Source organism: Phascolarctos cinereus, unplaced genomic scaffold (assembly GCF_003287225.1).
Source record: "Phascolarctos cinereus isolate Bilbo 61053 unplaced genomic scaffold, phaCin_HiC Scaffold_3;HRSCAF=262, whole genome shotgun sequence".
Classification (NCBI taxonomy): domain Eukaryota; kingdom Metazoa; phylum Chordata; class Mammalia; order Diprotodontia; family Phascolarctidae; genus Phascolarctos; species Phascolarctos cinereus.
Window position 1 is genome coordinate 33,324,341 of NW_027555736.1, and position 26,786 is coordinate 33,351,126.

The following is a 26,786-nucleotide window of genomic DNA, read 5'->3' on the forward strand; positions in this document are numbered from 1 at the left end:
CTTAGATGATTACATTGTTGAGAATAGCTAAGTCATTCACAATTGATCATTGTACAATGTTGCTGTTGCTGTATATACTGTTGTCCTCATTCTGCTCACTTCACTTTGCATCAGTTCATATAAATCTTTCTAGATTTTTCTGAAGTCATCCTGCTGCTCATTTCTTATATCACAATAATATTCCATTACATTCATATACCACAACTTGTCCGGCCATTCCCCAGTTGATGGGCATCCTCTCAATTTCCAATTCTTTGCTACCACAAAAAGAGCTGCTATAAATATTTTTGTACAAGTATACATTTTTGTACATCCTTTTCTTTTTTCTTTGATTTCTTTGGGGTACATACCTAATAGTGTTGAATCAATATTGTTGAATCAAAAGGTATGTATAGTTTCACAGCCCTTTGGGCAGAGTTCCAGGTTGTTCTGCAAAATGATTGTACTAGTTCACTACTCCACCAATAGCTCGTTACTGTACCTATTTCCCTTAATCCCCTCCAGCATTTGTCATTTCTGAAAGATATAAGATGGTATCTCAGAGATGTTTTAATTTGCCTTTCTCTAATCAATATTCATTAGAGCATCTTTCATATAATGATAGCTTTGATTTCTTCCTCTAAAAACTGCCTGTTTGTGTACTTAGATCATTTATCAATTGGGAAATGGCTCTTATTTTTCTAAATTTCATTCTTTTCTCTATATGTCTGAGAAGTGAGGCCTTTATCAGAGAAACTTGCTGTAATTTTTATATTATTTCATTGTCCATGGTACTTTTAGCAAAATGTAGGTTCCATGATTATCTCTTTCAAGTAGGTCAGTTTTTGCTTTTGCTTTGTTTGAGATTATGATTGCAAACCCTACCTTCTTTACTTCAGCTGAAGTGTAATTAGACTCTGCCCAGTCCTTCATTTCAACTCTATGTGTGTCTTTCTTTCCCAAGTGTGTCTCTTGTACAAAACATATTACTGGATTCTGGTTTCCAATCCATTCTACTATCTGCTCCAGTTCTTTGGGTTAACTCATCATATTCACATTCACAGTTATGATCACTAACTGTGCATTTACACCCCGCCCCATTCCATTTTCCTCTGTTTATCCTTGCCTCTCTCTCTTTTTATCCTATTCTTCCTCAGAAGTCTCTCTTGTCACTCTTATCATCTCTTCCCCATATCTCTTATCCCCTTCCCCTTCTTTTCTTCCTATTGGGTAATTTCGATACCCAACTGAGTGTGTGTGTATATGTATGTGTGTGTGTGTGTGTGTGTGTGTGTATGTATTCTTCCCTCTTTGAACCAATTCCAATGAGAGTGATGTTCAATCATTGCCTGCCATCCCTCTCTTTTCCTCTCCACTATAAAAGTTCTTCCTTGTGTACCTCATTTATGTGAGAAAATTTGCCCCATCCTATTTCTCCCTTCCCCTTCTCTCAGTGCATCCCTCTTTCTCCCCAGCCCCCACATTGTCTTTTTGGAGATTATCCCAACATAGTCAACTCACACCCATGTCCTCTGCCTATGCATACTCCTTATAACTTCCCTAATAATGACAAAGTTCTTGAGAGTTACAAATTCCATATAGGAATACAAACAATTTAACTCCATTGAGTCTCTTATAATTACTCTTTCATATTTATCTTTTTATGCTTCTCTTGGGTCCTGTATTTAAAAGTCAAATTTTCTATTCAACTCTGGCCTTTTCATCAGGAATGCTTGGAAGTCTTCTATTTCATTAACTATCCACTTTTCTCCTGAAGGATTATGTACTCAGTTTTGCTGGGTAGGCTATTTTCAATTGTAATCCTCACTCTTTTGCCCTCCAGAATATCATATTCTAAGCCCTCTGCTCCTTTAATGTGGAAGCTGCTGAATCTTGTGCAATCTTAACTGTATTTGAATTATTTCCTTTTGGCTCCTTGACCTGGGAAATCTGGAATTTGGCTATAATATTCCTAGAAGTTTTCATTTTGGGATGTCTTTCAGGAAGTAATCAGTGGAGTCTTTTGATTTCTATTTTACCCTCTGGATCTAAGATATTGGGACAGTTTTCCTTGATAATTTCTTGAAATGTGATATCCAGGCTCTTTTTTTTATCATGGCTTTCAGGTAGTCCAATAATTCTTAAATTATCTCTCCTTGATCTGTTTTCCAGGTCAGTTGTTTTTCCAATGAGATATTTCACATTTTCTTCTATTTTTTTCATTCTGTCGAGTTTCCTTTGTTGTTTCTTAATGTCTCATGGAGTTGATTCCAGTTCCCCAATTCTAATTTTTAAAGAATTATTTTTTTTCAGTGAGCTTTAGTACCTTTTTTTTCATTTGTCCAATTCTGCTTTTTAAGAAGTTCTTTTCTTCAGTGTATTTTTGTGCCTCTTTTACCATTAGGCCAATCCTGTTTTTTAAAGCATAATTGTCTTCACTATTTTTTGTTTCTCTTTTACCAAGCTGTTAATTTTTTTCATAATTTTCTTGTATCACCTTCATTTCTTTTCCTAACTTTTCCTCTACCACTCACCAATTTCTTTAGTTCTTCCAGGAATGGTTGCTGAGCTTGGGTCCAATTAGCATTCTTCTCTGGGACTTTGCTTGCAGCTGTTTTCACCTACTTGTCTTCTTCTGAGTTTATGTCTTGGTCTTCCCTACCACTGTAGTAGTTTTTTGTGGTCAAGCTCTTTTTGTGTCTGTTTGCTCATTTTCCCAGCCTATTTCTTCACTATGAACTATATGCTAAAGTTGAGCTCTGCTCACCTGGGTCTAGGGAGGCACTGTGCCAAGTTCAAGCTTTTTTGTGCTGCTATTTTCAGAGCTAGTTCTAGGGGTCTGCAAATTTTTGGTGCTTCCAAGGTAGTGTTATGTTAGAAGAGGTGTGGTCACTCTTTTCCTGGTTTGCACTCTGATCATTACTCAGGAAGGGCCCCTGCTCTCCAAAAGCAAGTATTAGTGCAACTCTTGGCCCTGGAACTGTGACCAGGACAGTTGTTTTTTGTGACAAATCACAGGCTCTCCTCTCTGTCCTGAAACTGCAACCCAGAACTGCTTATGGGCAATAGAGTTGCCAATCAGTACTAGCTGCACCCGGTGCCAGCAAGGGGTCCTCTGTAATCTCTTTCTGACTAGCTATCTGACCCCCTATCATTTCTCTGCTGAGAACTCTTGAAGCTGCTGCTGCTGCTGTTGAAGATGCCTCCAAGGTCCACCACTGGTGTTTGTGCCATGCTCCAGGCCTGCACCTATCCTGGTGTTACAGACCTCTCCTACAGGTCTCCTAAATTGTGTAGGCTGGAAAAATGTCTTCCTGTGACCTTTTGCTGATTGTGCCACTCCAAAATTTGATTTGATTTGATTTTCAAGTTGTTTGGAGGAGAACGTTAGGAGACTTCAGGTAGGTTCCAGCCTGTACTCCACTGTTTTCTAGCAAAGTTTCTTAACCTGGGGTCCATGAATAAATTTCAGGGGGTCTGTGAACTTGGATAGGGAGAAAATTACATATATATTTTCAGTCTACCTTGAACTAAAATTTAGCATTTTCTTCAATCATTTAAAAATATGATTTTGAGAAGGGGCCCATGGACTTCACCAGACTGCTAAAGTGAAGGAGGGAATGACACAAAAAAAGTTGCGGACCCCTGCATACAGGAGGCCTTTCCTGATTTCCTCCACTCTAGAATTGTTTCTTTCCTGCCTGCCTCAAAAATAGCTTTTTGTTTCACAAATTGTTTTTGTTTTGCAAATTAGAATGTATACTCCTTGAGAGCAGGGACTGTGTTTTTTGCCTTTTTTGTACCCCTAGTGCCTAGCACAGTGCCTGGTATATAGTAGATGTTTAATAAACTGGCAAAGGGGGCTATAACACACAAAAACACACACACAACACACAATTAGCATCTTTGGTCTACAGGTCTATCCTGATTTCCTCCTCTCCATGAGTGCTTCTCCTCCCCTCCTCTCCACCTTAAAAAATAATAACTTGGCTAATATGACAGAAAAGGAAAATGATGGGTGTTGAAGAAGATGTGGGAAAATTGGAACACCAATGCATTGTTGGTAGAGTTATAAACTGATTCAATCATTCTGGAGAGCAATTTGGAACTATGCCCAAAGAGCTATAAAGTTGTGCATACCCTTTGACCCAGCAATACCACTTCTAGGGCTGTATCCCAAAAAGATCATAAAAAAGGGAAAAGGACCCACATGTACAAAAATATTTATAGCAGCTCTTCTTGTGGTGGCAAAGAATCGGAAATTGAGGGGGTGTCCATCCATTGGGGAATGGCTGAACAAGTTGTGGTGTATGAATTTAATTGAATACTATTGTGCTATAAGAAATGATGAGCAGGCAGATTTCAGAAAAACCTGGAAAGGCTTACATGAACTGATGCTGAGTGAAGAGAGAAGAAGAACATTGTACATAGTAATGGCAACATTGTGCAATGATCAACTTTGAAAGACTTTCCTCTTCTCAGCAATACAGTGATCCAAGATAATTCCAAAAGGCTCATGACAGAAAATACTATCCACATCCAGAGAAAGAACTATGGAGTCTGAATGCAGATGGAAGCATACGATTTTTTCACCTTTTTGTTTTGTTTTGTTTTTTCTTTCTCTTGGTTTTTCCCTTTTGTTCTTATTCTTCTTTCATAACATAACTAAGGTGGAAATATGTTTAATATGATTGTACGTGTATATCAGATTGCTTGCCATCTGGGGGGGGAAGGGAGGGAGAAAAAAGCTTGAACTCAAAATCTTATAAAAGTGAATATTGAAAACTTTCTTTACATGTAATTGTTGAAAAAAAATAAAATACTATTAAAACACCACCTTTCCAAATAACTTGGATTTTTACATATTCGAATGTATGATCCTCGAAGGCAAGAATTTTTCCTTTTTTCCCTTTTTTGTGTGTTCAGCACTTACCGCAGTGGCTAGTATGTAGTAGATACTTAATAAATGTTTACTGCTTGGTAACAAGGTACTTTGTATACTCTTATATACGTGTTGTTGACCTTGATAGGTTATGAGCTTGTTGAGGGCAGGAATTGTTGCATTTTTGACTCTATGTCCCTAGTGTCTAGCATGGTGCCTGGCACATAGTAGGTGCTTAATCTTTTGTTTGTCGATTGATCCCATTATTCTAAGATTCCATGATTCTCAGATTCCAAGTACAGCATCTGTCATAGTGCCTAGCATTGGGCTAGACATACAGTAAGTGATCAATAAACACTGATTGGCTGGTTGATTAGACAAGACACAACTGCTTCAAGAAATCAGGCACAGGGTCTCAGAGATTCTCTCTGACCCAGACTCTCCCAGGTGTTTCTCCTGGTGCTGACTTTTGGTACAGTGTGACATCCCTCTGGCTTCTGTCACAGAGATGAGGTCGACCAGGGAGGAATGAACTGGTCTGTGAAATTGCATCCTTGCCTTCCCTGGGCCCCCTGCTGTCCCATAAGCCCCCGCTGCACTACCTCAACCTCAGGCACAATGGGCTCATTTACCATTAAGCAGCTGCTGGAGCTAAATGTGACTGAGTATGAACAGCAGGGGGAGAATGGGGAGATCCTGCAAGAGCTGCTCTAGAGAAGGGTGGCTGGGGACACAGGGCAAGGTCATGCTTCTTATTCCAGTAGGAGATAGACCACATGGCTGGGGGGCTCTAGGTTTCTTCACGGTGAGGCAGAGAGGTGGCAGGGAATGGGTTAGCCCCATTTTACAGATGGAGTAACACAACCCAAGTCACCTAGCAAACATAGGGGTCTTGACTAAGGATCTCAGCATCAAAAACAGCTAGAGGTGGAAGGGATCTCTGAGGTTAGTTAGTTCAAACCACACCTGGAACTCCAGAACCCCCAATGTCTCTGAAAATTGGCTTGAAGATTTCCAGTGACGGGCAACCCCTTCTATATTAAAACAACTCTAATTGTTGGTTTAATTTAATGAGCCAAAATTTGCACCTTTTCAATTTCCACCCACTGTCACTGGTTCTACCCTCTGGGACCATGATGAATAAATCTAACCCCTCTCCCACATGGTGGTTATTCAGATACTCCCAGATGGCAATCACATCCCTCCTAAGTCTTCTCCTCTTCAAACTAAGCATCCTTGGTCCCTTTGACCCACCTGAATATGACATAGACTTCAGTCCTCTCACCATCCTGGTCATTCTCCTTTGGATGGACTCTAGCTTGCCAAAGTCCTTCCTGACCTGCAGCAACTAGAATTGAACACAATACTCCAGATGAACTATGACCAGAGCAGAGTGCCATGGGACTTATCACCTATCTCATTTTGGACACCTTTTTGTCTACTGTTGACTTTACTGAGACTGCAGTCCACTAGAACCCAGAGATCTTTTTTCATATTAAATATGGTCAGTACATGCCTCCTTGATCCTCTCCTTGTTAAGCTGGGTTTTCTGAACTCAAACCCTGTACAATTTTCCAAATCAAATTGCATATTGACAGAATTGACTTAGTCAACCTTGATATTGCTAGATCTGAGTTTTGTCATCCAATATACTGGCTACCCCCTCCAAGCTTATTCTCGTCCATAAGTTGTATAAGCCTCCCTTTTGGGTATTCATCTAAGTCATTAATGAAAATGTTGGGCCATGCAGGACCAAGGACAGATCCCTGGAGCACTCCACCAAAGACCTCCCTCCAAGTTCATAGGATCACAGATTTAGAGCTGAGAGTGACCTTACTAATCATAGTCAGCAGGAGGTAGGAGACTTGGGTTTGAATTCCAATTCCAATGCAGACCAGCCACGGACCCTAGGCAAAAAGTTTCCTTTCCGGGGTCTCAGTTTTCTTAACTCTAAAACAGAGACCACAATAATTATACGACCTGCCTCATGGAGCTGTTTAGAGGAAAGTACTTTGGGAGGCTTAAAGTAGTTTCCAAATGCCTTTTTTCCCTTTCTTTTTACCAAAAACCCTTTCTTTCACAAAAGGATTCACCGCAGGTTCCATTAAATGCTGAGTGCTTTCAATGCATCCAAAAGAGGCATCTAGTTACAGACTTCAATTTGCACTCTGCTTTCCAAGGACTTAGTAAGCGTCTATGCCTGCTAAGTTAGGGAGGGATGGTGGAACTCTTTCCCTAGGCTTGGAGGAAGAGGATCTGGGTTCAAGTCTATACACTAGTACTTGCTAGCTGTAGGACCATGGGTGAGTCACTTGGCCTCAGTTCCATCATCTATAAAATGAGGGCAATACTTGTACAACCTAATAATGATGAATCATAGCTCTGTCCAATTTACAAAGACCTCCTTAAAATAGCCGTAGGGTAAGTAATTAATGACCTTCCTCCCCCAAAACAATCCTGGCAACTAAAATTCCCTATTTCTGGTGAAAGCACCAGTCATCAGGGTTCATAACCTTGAAGTCTCCCTCGACTCTTCCCTCTTGCTCACCACCACCAACCTCACTAGCAGTCGGCTGCCAGACCAGTCAGTCTACCTCTCCCAGTCATCCCCTCCTCTCTAGCCTAGAAAATGGGGCCACAGAGAGATTTAAGGACTTGACTAGGGTCACACAGCAAGTAAGTATCTGAGTGGAATTCAAACCCAAGTCTTCCTGTCTCCACATGCAGTGCCCTTTCCACTAAGCAATGCTGCCTCTCAAACAACTATCGCCTGGAAGAGAGGTTAAATTTGTTTGCATGGTTGCAAAAACCAAACTTCCTAATGATTGGACTCCCCAACAATAGGTGAGTTGCTTTGGAAGGAAGTGAGGTCCCCCTTATTGGAGGTCTTTGATCGAGGACCCATTGCATAGCCTTTTGTTAGGCTTGTTGCAGGGGGCTTTCTTTATCAGGGGCAGTGTGGACCCAGTGGCCTCTAAACTCCCTTCCAACTCAAAGATTCTATGAGTGTGCTCTTTTCTTGGCCACCATCCCAGTACAGGTACCCACCACTTCTTCCCTAGTCAATTGTAAATTGACTTGAAGAGTATTGTGTTCAGTTCTGGGAGCCACAGGTCAGGACGTTCAAGAGAACTGAATTCAACTGAATTGAACCCTCAAACCCCCTGTGGCATAAAAGAAGACAGATTTTATAAAATGAGTCACTTCTATGAACATAGCCTGCTAGTTCTTCAGGCTTTTCCTTTCTCCCAGAAGTTCATGTAGGAGAAGACCTGTCATGCTAGAGAGTTGGGATCTATTGTTGGGGACTGCTGCAGCCTCAGAAGGTCTCACAGACCTTCAGTATTTCCTTCCAACCCTAAGACCTTGAAGGACTAGCAGGAAGAGTGAGTCCAATGAGAGCAGCCAGAATCTCCCAGATAACACCCTCATCTCTCCCCATCCTAGGCTTAGAGACTGTTCAGACTGTATTCCAAATAACCAAACTCAATGAGTGCAAAATTCTTAATTCACGCCGAGGAAAAATAGAGACCGAAGGCACTGAGCTTGAATCCGGAGGTTATGTGAAACCAATTGATGAAAGTGATATTTACAAATTCCTTGGTTTTCTTTAGTTAAGACATACTGAAATAAAACTAACCTAGGGCCCTGTATCCACAAATCTTGGTATCTGCAAATCCAAATACAATAGGAAGAATACATTTAAAGCAATCAACACCTATGCATACCAGTTTTAACATATACTTTCAGAAATATAAAATGGATCACAACAGATTTGGGAAATATCTCATCAAAAACTCATGATATTTATGAAACATGGGACTCCATCACCCTAAGGCAGCTATAGAAGGATAAAGAAATCTTCATCAAAAAGGAAGAAGGTAACTGACAATTGCTTTCAGAACACATGATAAGCAGATTAAAAACTTACCAAAGGGCTTCTAGAGCAAAGTAATAGGAAGAGTTGACAATAGGCATGAGCTACAGGATTTGCCAAATGTAATTGAAAGTGGTGTACCTTCATAAGCAGCCAGTGACACAGATATGATTCAAGGAAGGAACCTAAAGGCCCTCCAAGGGCAATATCCACATGAACTCACTAAAAATTTGTCAACAAAGAAGCATCAGACAAATGACTGAGTCAAGTGGATTTATTTGTAGAAATGGAAGAGTATGTAATGGCAACCTGGGATCAGGAAAATTGCCACCAGAAATCACAGAAGGGGTATTCTTAAAAAGCTCAGACTTATTGGTGTAGATTATGCAAGGACATGGTAAAACTGTACAGGCTGCAAAAACCTAGCATCTACCAAATACTCTGCAAGACAAGAACTAGTGACTAGAATTGTGCATCAGGAATTTTGTATCTCTCACAAATTTAAAAAAGATGAATATCCATCCCACAACTACAATGCCCCAAAAGAGCTTTGAGAATTCAATAAATAAACTGTTTTTGAAGTGAAGCAACAGCACTGACGAAACGTTTGCTCACCATCACCCAGACATAACATTAACTCAGAAAAATTTATGTACAGTCTTAAATAGAGGTCACCATACTGAATACTCACTACATCTAATTGACACGGAATGAAAAGCTGTCACTATACAAGATATCCCAAAAGACTTAGTGCCATTTTAAGCTTTAAGCTCTCAGACTTTTGGGACACCCTGTGTAAGTATGTAGCAGATGAAATCAAAACCATGTGGGAACAGGCTGAAGTACATATCATTCCCATCATCCTGTCTGCCACTGGAGTTGTCTCAAAGACACTTTCAGTGAGCCTACTGAAATGAAAATTAGTTTATATCCCTATACTTTTCTATTTTAAATAATATTTTATTTTTCCCAATTGCATATAAAAACAATTTTTAAAATTTGGAGTTTTTTTTAAGTTTTGAATTTCAAATTCTTTTCCTCCTTCCCTCCCCTAGCCTCTCCCTAAAATGGTAAGCAATTTGATATAGGTTATACATGTGTATGCTTATAATTTTATTCAATTACAAAAAACATTTTATTCAACTGCACAATAATTTGCTGAATATTAAGTGTATAAAGAATAATTACAGAATAGCAGCCAGAGCTGGGACCATTTCTATCTGACCTTCATTGAATATAAAATGAGGATGAAGAGGAAGAAGAAGAAGAAGAGGAGGAAAAAGAAGAGGAGGAGAAGGAAGAGGAAGAAGAACAAAAGAAAAAGGAGAACAAGAAGAAGAAGAATTCTCACTAATGCTGCATGGTTTACAAAACAGTTTCTTCACACGGATTGTTTTCTCCATTTTGCAGATGAAGAATATCTTGCCTAGGCTCACACAGCATCTAAGTCGGTGAATCAACAAGCCTACTATATAGCAGGCGTTGTGCTAAGCACTGGGAATATGTAGAAAGGTAAAAGACAATCCCTGCTTTCAAGGAGCTCACAGTCTAATGAAGGAGACAATATGCAAATAACTATGTAGAGACAAGCTATATATGGGGCAAATTAGCAATAATCAACAGAAGGAAGAATTCCAGTCAACTGGAGGGGATCAGGAAAAGGCTTCCTGTAGAAGATGGGATTTTAGCTGGGACTTGAAGGAAGCGAGGGAAGTCAGGAAGCAGAGATGAAGAGAGAGAGAATTCCCAACCCTGGGGACAGTCAGTGAAAATGCAAAGTCTAGTCTGATGAAAAGCAATAGGGCCAATGTCACTGCATCAAAGAGCACATGGTGGAGAAGCTGTAAGATGTAAGAGTATTGGAGAGGTGGGACTGGAAGAATTATAAAGGAACTTGAACAACAAAAAGAGGATTTTGTATTTGATTCTAAAGGTGATAGGGAGCAAATGAGTTTAATGAGGTTAACATGGTCAGAACTGTATTTTAGAAGATCGCTTTGACAGCTACATGGAAGATGGTCCACAGTTGGCGAGAGACTAGAGGTAGGCAGATCTCCCAGCAGCTACTGCACTGGTCTAGGCATGAGGTGATGAGGGCTCTGTGCCATGGTGGTGGCAGCATCAGAGGAGAGAATGAGTAGAATGTGAGAGCTATTATAAAGGGAAAATTGACAGGCTTTGGCAACAAGCAGATTGTATATTGGGTGGCGGGCTGGAGGAGGGGAAGGAATGGTGTGAGAGAGTGAGAAGTTGAGGATGACTAGGCTGTGAGGCTGGGGGACTGTAAGGATGGCGGTATGCTTAGTAGTAGTAGGAAAGTTAAGAAAAGGGGAGTAATTGAGGAAAAGATAATGAATTTCATTTTGGACAAATTTAGTTTAAGATATCTGCAGGACATCTAGGTCAAGATATCTGAAAGGCAGTTGGAAGTCTGGAAGTCGGCAGAGAGGTTAGGGCTGAATAAGTAGATATAAGAATCCATCTCACTCAAACAACAAGTGTAATAAGTGAACCCAGAACTCATAGCTCTAAGACCAATAGTACGTGGGGTTTTTTTTCATAACAGCAGCTAGGTGGCCTAATGGATAGACCATTTGACCTGAAATCAGGAAGACCTGAGTTCAAATCCTGCCTCAGTTAGCTCTGTGACACCGGGCAAGTCATTTACTTCATTTTCTCTTATGTAAAATGGGGATAACTACACCCCATAACCCATAACCTACTTCTCAGGATTGTTGTGAAGATCAAATGAGATAATGTTTGTAAAGCCTTTTGCAAACCTTACACTCTATAAACGCTGGCTATAATCCTATATAAGTAAAAATAAAACTTAAAGCACTCTGTAAATGCTAGCTATTATCCTATATAAATAAGTATAAACCTTAAAGCACCTTTTAAATGCTATCTATTGATCCTTATAACCCTGCAAAGTAGATGCTATTATTATGCCCATTTTACATATGTGGGGAAATTGAGGCTGCTGATGATTATCATCATCATCATTATTATTATGCTTCATTGCCTGCTTCCCCTACAAGTGCTCTGGGATTGAAGCAGTACCCCCTGCTTCCCCTCCACTTGGGTAACCTTTCAACCCATCTTCTCATGCCCCTGACCTCTGATCTGGGGAGAGTGGAGGGAACAATTTTGAGTCTCTGACCCCAGTAGGTTCCCTGCTCCTCCCTGGAACTCAAAGACTGACCTCCTCCCTAATCCCACCATGGCAGATGCTATCAATACATAGGTAGTACCATGAAAGTATTTCCAAATCACCTATTGCAAGGGGCCAGGCAGTCAAATAGCAGCCCCTCTGTCCCTGGGTACCCAAATGCAGAGTTTTTGTTTTAACTCTTTAAGAGAGAAGGGAATTTATAGAAACTGAATCAACCATACCTCTCTCCCTCTACTATCCCTCCATATTGTTAGGAAAATAGCCTGGTACCTCATGGATTTTCCAGCCTACTTCAAGAGAGAGGGGTGATCTCAGGCCTGTCAAGGAAGCTAGATGGTACAATGAATAGATATAACTGATTCAGAACTGAGTCCAAATCCTGTCCTAGATGCTTATTTAGACATGTGACCCTAAGCAAGTCACTTAACTTCTTGCAGTCTCAGTTTCCCCATATGTAAAATGGAAATAATAATAGCATCTACTTTGCTGGGTTGTGTGAGGATCAAATGAAGTAACGTATGTGAAGCACTTTGAAAACTTTAAAGTGCTACATAGATCTAGCTATTATTTATTATTATTACTTATTCCTAATCAACTTCCCCTCTTCCTAATTGCCATATTTCTGTCAAGGTCACTGCCACCTTCCCTGTTACTTGGGTTCATAGTCTAGGGGTTATCCTCAGCTCTTCACTTTCTCTCACCCCAGTGGCCCATCTAATTCTAAGTCTCATCAAGTCTACCTTCCCACGATCTCTTCTGCACTCCTCTGACATTGCCATCCCCCGGGAGCAGTCTGGGGAATCACCTCATTGCTGGACTACTGTCAGCCTGCCTCAAGTCTCTCTACACTCCAGTCCATCTTCCCCAGCTATCAAAGTGATGCTGCTATAATGGCTCCCTATCATCTCCAGAATCAACATAAAACCCTTTGTTTGCCTTTTAAAGTTCTTTATAACCTGGTCCCTCTCTATCTTTCCAGTCTCCTTATATATCACCCCCCTCCACACGCTCTAAGATCCAGAGCACTGACTTTGCTGGTCCTCACATAAGACAATTTCTCTCTAGACTCTGTGCCTTTTCACTGGCTGTCCCCCACATGTTTCAGCCTCAGTTTCCCCACATGTAAAATAGGGATAATAATAGAATGCTCTCCCTCCTTATTTTTGACCTGTGGCTTCCTTTGAGTCCCAACTAAAAATCCACTGTATATAAGAATCTTTTCCCTAATCTCCCTTAATGCTGGTGCCTTGTGAAATAACTTCTAATTTAGCCTATCTATATCTTGTTTGTACATGGTTGTTTACATGTTGTTTTCCCCATTAGACTGTGAGCTCCTTGAGGGCAGGAATGATTTTTGCCTTTCTTTATAAGCCCTGTGCTTGGAACAGCGGTTGGCACAGTTAGTGTTTGGTGACTAGATCAATACTCAGAGCACATGTCCTCTGACACCATGGCCAGACACAGCAGCACCTGCAAGCATGCCTTCTTTCTGTCCTTCCCACATCTACCTGGTGGTCTCACTCAGAGTTGGAAAAGACCTCAGAGGTCATCCAATCCAAATAACCCCATAACAGCCAGCCTCTCCCCAACATCTCTGACAGGCGGCCACCCAGTCTCTGCTTGAAGACCTCCAGGAACAGAGAGCTCACCGCCTTTTCAGGCATTTGAGGATAGCTTTTTTCTCCTTTCAGGATACTTCTCATTGTTCAGAAGTTTCTCCTCAAGGGTGGCATTATGGAACCATGAAAAGGGTGATAGATTTGGTATCAAAGGACCTCACTTCAAATCCTGATTCTACCACTTTCTGGCTGTTTGTAGTTGGACAAGTTACATCATTTCCCTGGGATATGGTATCCTCAACTGTAAAATAAAAGTCTTGGGCTAGATGACCCTTGAAGTCCCTCCCAGCTCAAATCTGTGATCCTTATGTCAAGCTAGAGCTGAACTTTATAGCTTCCATCCCCTGTTGCGTTCTTGGCCCTCCAGCACCAAGCAGAATATATATTATCCCTCTTCCTCATAAGAGACAGTCCTCATAGCTTCCCCCTCCTTTTGCAAATCCTTCCTTCTTTGGGCTGAATGTTCCCACTTCCTTCAGCACAAAATCCTGAGTCAGCAAACCTGGATGTGAGAATCCTCTGCTATTTACTCTTTGTATGCCCTTGGGTAAGTCACATACTTTCTTCATCTGTAAATGCAGATAGAAATACTTTTACTAACTTCTTCACACATTCTACTAGAAGCCTAGACCAGCAGAGCCCAACCTCTGACAGGTTCTGACAGGCTGGCAAGGTTTCCAGCACAGACCTGACGACAGAGGGACAGTGCTTCTGCTGTCAGAGGACTAGCCCACCCAAGCCCACAGAGCTTCATCACCAGGTTGGCTGCAGTAAATGAATTTTTGTGTGCTTTAGCTCTTATAGAATATCTCCTAAGGGCTAGAAGGGTTGCAATCTGTGTCCAAATACAGAGTATCTGCATCCATAAAAGCATGGATCTCTGAAATACTATAGCCTGAGAACAATTATTAGTATCTTAGGCAGGATTTGAACCCAGGTCTTCCCGACTCCAAGTCCAACATGCTATCCAGTAAAGGACCTCCTCACTCATCAAATTTCACTTCTCTCATTTTACAGATGAGGAAATTAAAGCCAGTAAAATGATTTGCCCAAGGTTATACAGATGGTAAGTGGTGGAGTTGGAATATGAACACAGATCCTCAGACTCCAATTTCCACTGCACCACAGTGTCCCCTCTAGCTGGCCAGGAATGCATGTTGACTTATGTTAGACCAAGGGAAGGAAGATTCCTCTTGCTGAAGGTATTCAAACAAAGGCTGGATGATAGGAGGGAGTGTTGTAGGGGGTTTTCTTTTTCTTCCCAATTCTCAGATTCTGTCTAGCTCAATCCCCTCAACAATAACAGCCTTGGAAGGAGCACTTTGGGTCTAACACAGGACAAACTGGCATTTCTGATCCCTCTTATCATTGTATCCCCAGGCAACCCTCCAACTTCTTCCTTTGTCTCCCCAAAGTTGTTTTACCCTGTTTTCCAAAATTTAACCTTTCCTTATCTCAGCCCAGTGGAGAGAAAGGAAGGGTAATGGGGAAGGGAGGAGGGGAAATGGAGAATGGTAGAGAGATGCCATGGCCATCTAGTCTCCTTTCTTCTTCCCTCTGGCTCCTTGAGAAGCAAGTGCTCTCAGAGCCAGGCCCACAGCTTCCCAGAAGCACTGCCTCTCCTCTCTCTTGAGCTCTTAATCTCCCTGTAACATCAGCAGGCTCTTTCTAACAACCATTGATTTTAGAACTACCTTTTGCTGAGACTCTTCAGAATACATTTGGACTAAATTACTAAACACCGCTGCCCCAGGCCAAAGCATGACAAAAATAAAAACAGGACTCAAATCAGATTAGTAATTGCCCTGTCTCCTAGCCACCTGAGCAAACAGGGGCCCCAGCTTCCTCCTATGGATTCTCCCTCTCTCCTCTGCTCCTTTTCTCCCCAATCCCAGCAGTGTTCAGTTTGTCACACTTCTGAAGATTCATCCAACCTGTCCATCGTCATCATCATCATCATCACTTCCTAACAATGAGGACTATCTAAAAAGGGAGAAGGAGGGGCAGCTAGGTGGTGCAGTCAATTGAGCACCAGCCCTGAAGTCAGAAGGACCTGAGTTTAAATCCGGTCTCATACCAAAACACTTGACGCTTACTAGCTGTGTGACCCTGGGCAAGTCATTTAACCCCAATTGCCTAAAAGAAAAAGAAAAAAATTAAAAAACATTCAAAAAAATAAAAAGGGAGAAGGAGCCAGCTGACAGTGAAGCTTCCCACTCCCTACCAGCACCATGAACACCACCTATTGCTACCAATATTAGGATCACCTACCACCATCAACATCAACATTCCCCACCACCAGCACCATGAACACATCCCAGCACCATTACCATTAATACCACTTATCACTAGCAACACCAACATCATCTACAACCAGAACCACCAATACCTCCTGTCACTAGCATTATCAACACCACCCATCATCATCACCACCAATGCCCCCCCCTGTCACCATTACTACCAAAACCTCCTGCCACTAGCACCACCAACACCCACTACCACCAACACTATGAACACCACCTATCATCATCACCACCAATGCCCCCCTATTCCCAGCACCATGAACACCACCATCACTGAGTGATCCCGTGCTAGCTAGAACCTAGAGATTTTTGTTGCTGTTTCACTTGTTTTGGTCGTATCTAACTCTTTGTGACCCCATCAAGGACTTTCTTTGCAAAGATACTGCAGTGGTTTGCCATTTCCTTCTCCAGCTCATTTGACAGATGAGGAGACTGAGGTAAATAGGGTTAAGTAATTTGCCCAGGCCCACACAGCTAGTAATACATTTCTGAGACCATATTGGAACCCAGGTCTTCCTGACTCCAAGTAGACACTCTATCCACTGCACCACCTAGCCACCCATTTTGGGATTGCAAAGGCAGAGTTTCTGCCCTTAGTCAAGTTGGGGAGACAAGATGGGACAAACATATGTGAAAGATAAATATAACAGTAATTTTAAAATGTAGGAGAAAGAAGTATGATGCAGTAGAAAGAAGGCTGAATTTGGAGCCAGAGGGCCTGGGTTCAAGTCCTAGCAAGGCCTTTTTCCACCTTGGTGAACATGGACAAATCACCTAACAACTCCAGGTCTCAGTTTTCTCATCTATAAAATAAGGGAGGATGGGGCTAGACTAGATGACCTCAAGGGTTTCTTCTAACTCTAGATCCTAGGATCCTAGAATCCTAAGGGCCCAATGAGGAATATGAGTGTTATGAGAATCCAGAGGGAGAGAGATCAGTGTGGGAGATGGTGGGCAGTGAGGGCTTTTCAAAGGAGAAGGGACATGAGCTGGGCTTTGAAGGCTCAGAAGGTTTGTGATGGAAGGAGGAGGACCAGTGTGAGTGAAGGACAGGTGAATGTGGTAATCAACATGGATTCTGGCCATCTTGGAGAAGAAGTGGTGTCTAGAAGATTGGAGACATGGGTCCCAGCCAAATAGTGAAGGGCCTTCAATACCCAGCTAAAGAGGTCTGTCCTCATAGCAGCTCTTTTTGTGGTGGCAAAGAATTGGAAATTGAGAGGATGCCCATCAATTGGGGAATGGCTGAGTAAGTTGTGGTATATGAATGTAATGGAATATTATTGTGCTATGAGAAATGATGAACAGGCTGACTTCAGAAAAACCTGGAAAGACTTGTATAGACTGATGCCGAGTGAAGTGAGCAGAACCAAGAGAACTTTGTACACAATAACAGCCACATTGTGTGATAACTAATATTGATAAACTTAACCCTTCTCAGCAATGCAAGGATCTAAGACATCTCCAGAAGCCTTGTGATGGAAAATGCTATCCACATCCAAAGAAAGAACTATGGAAGTTGAATTGCTATTTTTTTCTTTTCTGTTGAGTTTTGCTTCCTCTTTCTGATGGTTTCTCCCATTGGTTTTAATTTTTACTTACAATGTCACTAACGTGAAAATATGTTTAATAGGAATGTAAATGTATATCCTATATAAGATTGTGTGTCATGGTGGGGAGGAAGGGGGAGAAAAATTTTAAACTCAAAAGCATATGGAAGTGATTGTTGATAAATCAAAATAAATTAATAAAAGAAGAAGTCTGTCTTTTGTTCGCTTCCCAAGCCAGGCAGCTCAGTTACCTCTCCACCAATCCAGTGGACAATAAGTGGTCATTAAAGGAAACTGCACGGGCCACCCTCTGCATCAAGTTAACGCCTAGAGCTCCCAAGGAGTAACTGTGACTAGCATGCACACAGTAGGCAATTAATAAATGCTTGTTGAATTGAATTAAATACTTCCTTAGTGGGTCTACCACAACATACAAAGCAGTATATGAGAAAACACAGTTCTAAATTCTAACACTCACTAGTTGTGTGACCTTAGCCCTCATCTATAAAATGTGGGTAACAATACTCCCTAACTTGAAGAGAGTTGGAATGGACCTCAGACCCATTCAGCTCTCATTTTATAGGCAAGAAAATTGAGGCCCAGGGAAGCAAAAAGACTTGACCAAGGTCACACAAGTAGTAAACATCAGAGGTGTGCTTTGTCCATGCAGCCTCTCGCTCTGCTTAGTCATTTCTTCCCAGAAACCCCACGTATTCTGATTCCAGAGCCAATGACCAATGTGTTATCATTATGCCACACTGCTTTAGGAACCTTACATAGAATTATTATTATTATAGATAGGAAGAGAGAGCAAATGAACTCCAGGAAACTGGATCATCTTCTGGGCCAAAGGAATGGCTATGTCAAGATAATCACAATAACAACTCGTAGTTGTAGCACTTTAAGGCTTGCAAAGCACTTTAGTCACAACAAATCTGTAAGGAAGGGAGGACGAATATTATTATTCCCATTTTACAGATGAAGAAACTGATCCTTATACACTATGACTTGTCAGATCTGTGATCTATGTTTTGTGAATTACAGAATCTCAGACTCTTGGTTAGATGGGACTACAAGAGCCTAGACTTTCCCCAGAGCTTACTCTATCATATTCAATAAATAACAGTCATCTCGCCTTTCCTTGAAGACTTTTCAATTCAGTAAACATTTATTGAGAGCCTGCTATATGCCAGGTACTATAATAAGTGAAATACAAATAAGAAAGCGAGTTCCTGCCCTCCAGGAGCTCACAATCTAATAGAAGACAAAACACAAAAGGTAGCTAAAAAGCTTACTTCTTGTGAGGAGGAACCCACCACTTCACAAGGAAGTCCATGTTGAGATAATGCTACAGGTTAGGAAGTTTTACTTGATGTGGAACAGTAATCTGCCTATTTGGAATATCCATTTCTTAATCTAGATCTGCCCTCTGGGGCCAAGCTGAAACCTCCTCTGATACAGCAACATTTAAATAATTGAAGACAGCTTTCACATCTGACCTCAGTCTTCTCTTCTCCAGGCTAAATACTCCCAGATCCTTCAGCAAGTCTTTATTTCCCATGGTCTCAAGGACTCCCAACATTCTGGCTGCCCTCTGATGGTTTCAACATCTATTTACTGTCTATCCTAAAACATTGTACTAGAACTGGATGAAGATCTTCAAATGGGATCTGATCAAAGCATAACACAGGAGGACAGTTCTCCTCTGGACTCCATTCATGACCTTTTAGACTTTCTCCATCACGTAGTCTTTCCACCCGAGAAGTTTACTTTCTGCCCCTATGGCTCCTTCCTCTGATTGGTCATTTCCTCCCAGAATCTCCATTTGAAGGAAAGTGCCCAGGCCAGTCTCCAGGCTCCACTCCTCACTCCCTAGACTTTTTCAATAATGTCCCCAAATGTGTACCTTCTTCCTCCTAAGCCTTGCATCTTTCAGCTTTTTTGTGTTGTCTTCCCCCATTAGAACGGAAGCTCCTTGGAGGCAAGGAAAGTATTTTTGCTTGTATTTGCATTTCCATTGCTTAGGACAATGTCTGGTACATATTGAGCACTTAATAAATGTTTGTTGACTTGCTGGTAGCTTGACTTACATCTACCTTGTTCTGAACACAGACAATATGCAAATAAATGAATACAGAGTAAACTATATAAAGCAAGTTTCCATTCAAGTAATAGCTATTAAAAATCAAGAGTGAGCATTACCTGTAATGGGGATAAGCTAGAAGCCTTCCCAATAAGATCAGGGGTGAAACAAGAATGACCATTACCACCACTATATTCAATATTGCACTAGAAATGCTAGCTATAGCAATAAGACAAGAAAAAGAAATTGAAGGAGTAAGAAAGGACAACAAGGAAATAAAACTATCACTCTTTGCAGATGATACAATGGTATGCGTAGAGAACCCTAGAGAATCAACTAAAAAACTAGTTGAAACAATTATCAACTTTAGAAAAGTTGCAGGATATAAAATAAACCCACATAAATCATCAGCATTTCTATATATTACCAACAAAACCCAGCAGGAAAAAATAGAAAGAGAAATTCCATTTCAAATAACGGTAGACAACATAAAATACTTGGGAGTCTACCTATCAAGACAAATCCAGGAACTATATGAACACAATTACAGAACACTTTTCATACAAATAAAGGCAGAGTAAATTATTGGAGAAATATTCATTGTTCATGAATAGGCCAAGCCAATATAATAAAAATGATAATTCTATCTAAATTAATTTATTCATTCAGTATCACACCAATTAAACTACTAAAAATTATCTTACAGAGCTAAAAAAAATTCCTCTGGAAAAACAAAAGGTCAAGAATGTCACGTGAATCAGTGAAAAAAATGTGAAGGAAGGCAGCCTAGCAGTCGCTGTTGTTATTGATTGGTATTCAGTTGTTGTAATTGTGTCTGACTCTTTGTGACCCCATTTAGGTTTTTCTTGGCAAAGATACTAGAGTTTGCCATTTCCTTCTCCAGGGGATCCAGTGGGCCCATTTTGTCAGGCAATCAGAGATTAAGTGACTTGCCCAGGGTCAATCTAACAGTACCAGATTTCAAACTACATTACAAAGCAATAATCATCAAAATAATCTGGTATTGGCTAAGAAGTAGAGTGGTGGATCAGTAGAATAGATTAGGTACATAATACCCAGTAGTAAATTAACATGGTAGTTGGGTTTGATAAACCCAAAGATCTAAGCTTTGGGGGTAAAAACTCACTATTTGACAAAAATTGCTAGGGAAAATGGAAAAGTTTAGTAGAAACTAGGCATAGATCAACATTTCATGCTATATACCAAGGTAAGCTCAAAATGAGGACATGAGTTAGACATAAAGGGAGACATGAGCAAATTGGGGGAGCGTGGAAAAGTTTGTCTGTCAGATTTTTGGATAAGGCAAGAGTTTATGACCAAACAAGAGATGGAGAGAATCACAGGAAATAAAATCGATAATTCTGGTTACAGAAAATTTAAAAGTTTTGTACAAACAAAGGAAAACAGGAAACAAGGGGGAAATTTTACAGCAAATTTTTCTGATAAAGGACTCATTTCTCAAATATATAGGGAATTGAGCCAATTTTATAAAAATAAGAGATATTCTTCAATTGGTAAATAGTCAAAGGATATGAAGAGGCAGTTTTCAAAAGAAGAAATCAAATCTATCAATAATCACATAAAAATGCTCTAAATCACTAAAGATTAGAGAAATGCGAATTAAAATAACTCTGAGGTACTCCCTCACACCTATTAGATTGGCTAACCTGACAGATGAGGAAAATGACAGATGCTGGAAGAAACTTGGAAAAATAGAGATACTAATGCACTGTTGGTGGAGTTGTGGGGCTGAAAAAGGAAAGAAAGAATATTTTTAATAAATGTTTAAATTAATTCATTTTTAGAAAATTTTGTTTGTTTGTTTTTGCTAGGCAATGGGGTTAAGTGACTTGCCCAGGGTCACACAGCTAGTAAGTGTCAAGTGTTTGGTCTGAGGCCATATTTGAACTCAGGTCCTCTTGACTTCAGGGCTGGTGCTCTATCCACTATACCACCTAGCTGCCCTGAAAATTTTTTAAAGTAAATAACAAGAAAGAGGCTCAGAAAGGCCCAATCAAAATCAACTAAACTTGAAAGACTTCTTAGGGCTTATTTTTATAGTCAGTCAATTAGCAGTTATTAAGTCCCTATTGTGTGTCAGGAACCTAAGACTCAGGGTACAAATGAGATAGACAATCAAGGAAATTGCAATCAGATAGGGAAAGATAACACACAAAGGAAAAGGTGGAGAAGAGGGAGAGAAAGTATTAATCTCTCTGTTTCTAGGCTACAGGCATCCTATCATGAGGGTGAAGCCACAGCTATACTGTGTAGATGATAACTTAAAACCTGTCTCCTCTACATGTCTGAGTTCCTCAGGCTACTTTGTGGCATAAGCAGTAGGTTGTCATGGGTCATAAAGGTTCATTAACATTAATTAGATTAACATTAACAGATTAAACTGGCTGTAGGCTTTGGTTCCCAAGTCTGGCTGCTGCATTCCTGAATTTCTTTGGTGATATACTTTGTGTGTGTGTGTGTGTGTGTGTGTGTGTGTGTGTGTGTGTGTGTATGTGTATAACTTCCTTCACTCCACATACATAGAGAAAATCCCCATTTGGCAATAAATACCCAGCCAGGGTGGTGGAAAGAGAATCAGAATCACCAGCAATGAAAGACCCATGGTACTGGTTTGCATAATATCAACTTTCCAGCTTTCACAGGGTTGGAGGGAGGTCTGGTGCAAATCAGAGAGTGAGATTCCAGTTGAGCCTTGTGGGTGGTGGCTTCCCCCCACTACCTCTCCTTTCCTGAGCCCCCCAAAGCTTCCTGGCTACAGAGCCGCAGACAGGCATGAGCTATAAAAGGAGTTGCCAACAGCATGAACTGAGTCTGAGGTTTGGCTGTAAGCACCGGCCCCCTTCCTTTCATGTGTTGTTTCTTTGAAGTTGAATTCTCAAGTTTTTCACTGAATTGAGACTAAATTTAGGTCCTCATTCCCACCACAGTCACCCAAGAAGGGAGGGAATAAAGACAAATAAGGGGAAAGCCTAATAAATATATGACGAGCCACTGAAAAGTTTGCCAGCTGCCTGTAATTTATTCAAACTATGGCATTCACTCACGATTAATATATTTTAATTTATTTCTGTCTCCCTGAGCATGCTCTATGTCTGTCAGCAGCTGATGCCTAGGCCTGGGTGTCCTAGTGAAATAATACATGGCGTTGTCTGGCGTGATGTAAAAATACACGATACATCACGCGGATGCATTCAGCAAGAGTGACATAAGAATGACGAATGGGCCCTGGCCAAACACTTAAGTGCATCCATCCCACATTAGTAGAAAATGAATATTAATACACCAGAAAATGGCTTGTGTGATGAGGCTCTCAGGTTGTATTAGTGCCTAAGCATCAGCCTATCTCCTTCCCAGAGCTCGTTCAGGCTTACGGTGCCATATGTAGAAAGACAGCATGGAGCGGAGAGGTAGGAGAGCCAGGCTGGAGTATCAGCTCATACCACTAGCCGTGTGGCCCTGGGCAGGTCACTTAAACTCTCTTAGTTTTCACATCTGTGAAAAAGAAGAAGAAGAATAGCAAACACTCACACCGACTGCATGTCAGAAATATTATGGGGAAAATATTAAGTGCAGCCCCATAGTGGTAGCTGTGGCTGCTGGGAGATGTAGTTTCCCCAGGTGGAGGGAGGGACAGAAGGATTTCAAGAGGTGGAAACTGCATGTGTAAAGGGGCTTTAACATGGGGGGTGGGGGTGGCTACATTTGAATTTTTTGCTTGGTAGGCAGGTACCAAGATCCCTTATAAAGAAAAATATTCATAAGCAGGGCTTTTTGTCATAGCATAGAAAAAGAGCAAAGTAGCTGTCCATGGACTGGAAAATAATTACATGAATTGTGCTACGTGAATGTCATTGAATATTATCATGCTGTTTAAAAAATTAAATATGAAATAGTCAGGGAAAGCATGGGAAGGGTTGAGAAGGGTTGCTAAGATGAGAGTCAGGGGGTTCTGAACTGTCACCCCCTAAAATGGCAGCAGAAGGTCTCAAGTAGCTCTCAGAAAAACTAGTACCACAGACCTCTCTTGGCTACTGGGACCATAGGGTCCAAAAAATGGGGCCACATTGATCTATAGATTCCCTAGATGACCTGGAAGTCTTAGACTAAATTTGACCGGCTCTGCTCATGTTCTGACCGTGCTCTTTTCTTCACCTTAGTGTTTGGCCCCTCACAATTCAGAGCATCCCCGTCAGAGGGGAGGCATATCGTACTATGGCGAGAGCACTGGTTCTGAAGTCAGAAGTCCAAGCTTCAAATCCCACTTCTGACATTTGCCATCTGTGTGACCTTGACCAAGGCACTTGGCCTCATGACATGGACTCTGTTTTTTCATCTGTAAAATGAGGGTGTGGACTAGAGGGTATTTGATGACTCTTCCAAATCTGGAGAGAGGATTCTAAGAACCAAACACTGGATTATCCTTCACTGGCACCATTACCGAGCTTGCTAAAATGTAATGTTCATGTTAGCTAGAAGGATACATCTCCAAGAAGCTTTCCCAGCTCTCCCCAGCCTACTGCTGTCCCTCTCTTTTTAGCACCCATAGGCCTTCTGTTCTGAACCAGTCAATGACCGTTAGAACACATTGCCTTGAAATATTAAGTATAACTGAATTTCAGAAGTGGAAAGGACCTTAGAGGCCATATAATCTAACTAGAGCAATGAGTAGGATAGGGAGATAGGAGTTTTGCCTCAGGGTACTGGAGTTTAAAGGGTGCTGACAGTACTTACACAGCCTGAGGGACTCTCAATAAATGTTTATTGAATTGAATTCAAGAAATAATGTAAAATTCTAAACTTGGATCCATCAAAATAATTCTAAGTTCTCTTCAGAGAGCCTTTCAAAAAGTTGAGGACAACTCTCTGTTTCCCTCTTATCTAAAGCAGGATTTGAACTCAAGTCTTCCTGACCGCAAGTGCAGCAATGTATCTACTTTGCAACATAGGGGATGGTGATAAGGAAAGATGAGGAGTGGAAGGGGGGGCCTAAAGGAGGTAGATTTGAGGTTGAAGAGGTTGAGAAAGTGGGGAATCAGGATGTTCCAAGGAGGGTAAGGGTGGGGTGCAGAAGTAAAATGTGAGTCAGGTTCTGAATTTATTGAGGGAAGCGGATGACTTGGGAGCCCACAGATGATAACAAGGGTCAGGAAAGCCTAGAGTGGACTTCACTGGAGGAAAGTGATTGTTGCATGATGGTATTGGGGGAGAGTGTGAAAGTGGAATAGAAGACCTCCTCCTCCAGTGTGTCGGCAGGTGTGGATGAAAGAGCAGCCAGCCAGTCTTGGAAAGGGTGCCAAAACATGAGGTGTGTACAGGAGAAAGATGGGCTACAGAAGAAAGGAAACTGAGGCCCAAAAAAAAAGAAGCAATTTGTTCAAGGTCACACAGGCAGCAAGTGGTAGAGCCAAGACTCACACTCAGGGCCCATAAGTCCAAATCCATCCAACTTCCTTCAGTGCTACAAGAGAAAAAAGTCTCAATGGGTGCAGGAGCAAGAGGGGGTGGATGAAGAAAGTGACTTGGCTTGTTGGGGGTGGGGGAGAATGCCACATCCCCACTCAATGGAAGATAAGGTTGGGGGTCCATGAAACCCTTGAAGGGTAGAACAGGCCAGAGAGGCTGATGTCAAGAAGAGGTGGAGGGTAGGAAGCACATCGCAGGGGGAGAAATCTTACCTTGTAGGATATCAGCATCTGGGGCATGTCTTGGTTGTCCTGTACTGGATCTGTCTCTGCCTACTCAGATACAAGTGGGTCTCAATGACCTCCGAGGACCCTTCCAGATCTGAAAGTCTATTATTCTATGAAAACTTTCCATTACGTTCCTTCCCTGACCCCACCCTTGGCCCACACACCGTATTGGCTGAAGTCCTAGGCTGGAAGTTAGAAAGAACCAGACTCAGGTCAGGCTCCCAAATAAGGCTCTGTGACCATGGGGAAATCACTCGGCCTCTCTGAGGCTCCATTTCCTCAGCTTTAAAATCCATCTAATAATTCCCACAGCATTTGCCTCATAGAGTTCTTGTAAGACTCCAATGACTGCAAAATACTTTGCAGACCTTCAAAACAAAATGCCCATTGTTTGCAGTACAAGGAAGGCAAATCTAGGGCCACTCTCTGAGTGCCTGCATTGGGATTAGCTCCCAATCCATGGAGCCTTTAAAGGACAGCTTGGATTTCTCTCTACAAGAGACCAGAGATGAAATTCCTTTTTGGGGGGAGGGGTGAAGATTGGACCTCCAAGATCCCTTCCAGCCCTGGCTCTAAGCCTCAGTGATCTAAGACCCATCCATGGATGCCTTCCTGGAGGTAGAAACCAGAAGCAGGAATATTAATATTGAAACCATATATGGTTTTAGGTACTGTCCCAAGATACCTAGAGCATCCTCCCCTCCCATCAGCCTGTCTCTTCACTCTGCCCTACTCCCTACACCAACATCATTCCAATCCCCTTGCTCAGGCCCTCTCACCCACCCATGATGCCCTCCCCACCTGCCTTCCTCCAAGTGTCCAAGTTAATGAAGTAAATCAAAAGCACAGCCCCCTCTGGGCCAGGGCAGCAGCCACACAGCCTGGGCAAACAGCACATGTGTGCCTGTGTGCATATGTGTGCCATGTCTTTGAGAGTGCTGGGTCTCACCTGGGGACAAAATGATGAACAGCCCAATTCCTGGATGACCCTCCATTAGATTAGCCCTACAGCAAGCCAGGGAGCTGGCGGCCCGACCCCGGCGGGTTAATGTTTCTCTCTGCTGCTGCTGCCAATGGTTCAGTGAAAACCAAGATGCACCAGGCTCTCTTTGCTTGCTCCCTTGCGAAAGTCTCTATCGGTAAATATTGCTTAAGGAAGCCCTAATTACCATACATGGTCCAATTAAGGACAGCCAAAAGGCAAACCTACTCCAGCAGGCTCTTCCCAGTTCAGCATCGCGGGTGATGTGTGTATATTTTTTAAAATATAAATGCAACTTGAATATAAAAATTATTTACATTCCCCAGCGAAGCTGCCAAACAGTTTTTAACTGCAAGCTAACGGCAGGGCTCTCCCTCTCCCTGGCTCTTTCTTGCTGATAAAGGGCCATAAACAAAGCTGACACATTCATAATAACCTTTTCTCCCTCCCCTTCCTTCCCCTTGGGGACTCTTGTTTCAGGCTTTCACTCACATGTTGGGCTGGATAATTTTTTTATTATTCTGCCATTAGCTGGGAAGAGAGAGTTTGATGGGGGGAAATAAAACACCAAATCATTTAAAGAAGGGGGAGGGGCTGAATCCCAATA

The 26,786-nt window shown here is 41.7% G+C and overlaps 1 long non-coding RNA gene across 1 annotated transcript in view; it reads right to left on the reverse strand.

Moving 5' to 3' along the window:
- The window catches only part of LOC110200084 (uncharacterized), a 74,486-nt gene extending 48,060 nt beyond the window's left edge, over positions 1-26,426 (reverse strand). Inside the window, exons 1-3 of the long non-coding RNA XR_013485162.1 lie at positions 26,147-26,426; positions 25,183-25,242; positions 22,879-22,999 (exon numbers count right to left, since the gene is read on the reverse strand). This is a non-coding gene — a long non-coding RNA (uncharacterized LOC110200084). The remainder of the gene's footprint in view (positions 1-22,878; positions 23,000-25,182; positions 25,243-26,146) is intronic.
- Between the last annotated feature and the right edge of the window lie 360 nt (positions 26,427-26,786).